The sequence below is a fragment of the Orycteropus afer genome, unplaced genomic scaffold (genome assembly GCF_000298275.1).
Source record: "Orycteropus afer afer isolate SDZICR_OR568_19922 unplaced genomic scaffold, OryAfe1.0 scaffold00310, whole genome shotgun sequence".
NCBI classification, from domain to species: Eukaryota; Metazoa; Chordata; class Mammalia; order Tubulidentata; family Orycteropodidae; genus Orycteropus; species Orycteropus afer.
The window spans coordinates 2,167,397-2,169,618 of NW_006921897.1; positions in this window are offsets into that span (position 1 = coordinate 2,167,397).

The window sequence follows — 2,222 nt, forward strand, 5'->3', positions numbered from 1 at the left end:
CATGTACTATGTTGTGCCAATTGAGCGTGATGTCCCCCAATACTATGGTCTTGAGTCGGCAGGCTTTTGGGCACATTTGGATAACCAGTGCACTGGTGTTCTGCCCGCCAATATTGGGATTGTTCCTGACTAGAACCAGTGGCCTGCCATGTTGCCTGCTGATCTTGGGATTGTGCTGTTGTACCTGCCGACTTTGGGTTCGTCAGCCTCAGCATCCAGAAGCTGCTTGAGTTAGGAGACACCTCCAGCTCCAGTGGGCTTGGAAAAGAGGCAGAGCTGAAGCCCAAGGTCAAGGGGCCTTCACCCAGCCCCAATAGCCAGTACTCTGAATTTGGACTTCCAGCTTCCTAAACTGAAAGAGAATAAATCCCTGTTTGTTAAGCCATCCACTTGTGGTACTTCTGTTATAGCAGCACTAGAGAACCAAGACAGCAAATGAGTGTCCAAATATCATAAACTTAAAATCTTCGAGCAGGAAGAGACAGCTTAGAAGTAATCTGGTCGAATCCTTATTGGAGCATGAGTTGTGACAAGTGACCTCTGCCTACATTGTTGCCACCACTTCCTCTGTGACCCAAAATGGCTCTGTAGTGGAGAGTTCCATTTTGAAGTCATGGCTCTGTCAGCCTCACAACCTAGTGGCACTTTCTCTTTCCCAGTATCACTTTAAGGTACATTCATATTGCTACAGAGCTAGATGAAACATGGCCATTTACAATACTGTTTCCCATGTTGCATCATTAACACCAGGCGACGGTCTCACTACTCAAACATGTTATTACATTTTATTGAAAGTTGTCAGGGGTTTTGCCTTCAAACTGGGCATGCGTTTTATTGAAACACGCTAGCAAAAGTGAATTTTTTTCCTTCTGCTGAGTAGGGAGATTTGCTGGAGGTTGCATCTAAATAGCACATTTAATCTGGCGCTTTGAACAAATGACTCCACTAATAAAATCTCCATGAACAAACAACTTTTCAGGAATGCATTTGTGGATAAAGCAGTGGTTCCCAACCCCACTCCAGGAGCCAATGGCAGGCTGGTTGCCCAGGAACCACCTGCAAAGATGATTTAAAAATGGAAATTCTGATTCAGAAGATCTGGGGTAGGAACCCCAAAACCTGGCCAGGTTTGGGGTGTCCTGGGGAAAGTCAGGGTCCTCCTGTTTTATTTTCTTTGCTTGTTTCCCTCAAATCACTTAATGATTCTCCTTTGCCTTCAGAATGAAGTTCAAACTCTTTAACCTGGCATTTGAGCACACACTCACCCCCACCCCGTCTAGCTCTAACCCACCTTACCGATCTTTTTCCTCCTTATTCACCTTCATCATCACCTCCACCACCACCACCACCACCCTGCCTCCCCCCAGGGAAACTGAACTGGTCATGGTTTTCCATTTTGCTTTCAGGCTTCAGGACCTTTGTTCATACTATTGCCTCCAAATGCCCTGTCCTTCCTCACTTCCCTGCACCCCCAGATCCACCCCATTTCTCATGGTCTATGCTGTGGTGTGCATAAGAATGACTTGAAGGTCTTGCTTAAAATACAAGCATCCTAGTTCTCACTTCTGGCCAAGCGGATTGGGTAGATCTGGAGTTCTCCACCAGCACCCTGGAGGATCCGATGATGGTCTTACACTTCCCAAAACACTGCATGTAGCGCAAATGTCCTCTCTTTACAAAATCTTTCTGGAAGTGTTTGCCCTTCCCCACCGCAGCTCCCATAGCATTCAGTCCGTAGTTCTGTAATTGAACACTTCACGCTCTACCTGGACTGTGAATTATTCATGTATGTCATCATTTCCTTTACTCCACAAATATTCATTGACACCTGATATAAAGGGCATAGCTTTCCCTCAAGGACCCACGCTCCTGGGGAGCAGGGATCTGTGCCCATTGCCCTCTGCCAACACTGTGGTCCTGAGTGCGGAGTCTGTCATGGGTGTGCTGGAGTTGAAATCCCTCTGCAGGAGATGGGAGGGAGCACAGAACCTTTCCCAGGAGGAAGCTTTATCTCCCCTTAAAGGTGTAACTAGGAGGCAGATTCTCTCCCAGTCTCCGTGCCCCAGATCGGAGATTCCTGAACAAGAGAGGGATCAGAACAGCCTTCTGGGGTTGGGCAGTCACAGAGCCCAGTGGTGACTGGATGTCAGGGAGTCTCCTGGCTTAGGTAGGATGGGAAAGCACCTGTTGTTGTTGTTGTTGTTAAGTGCCGTCGAGTCGTT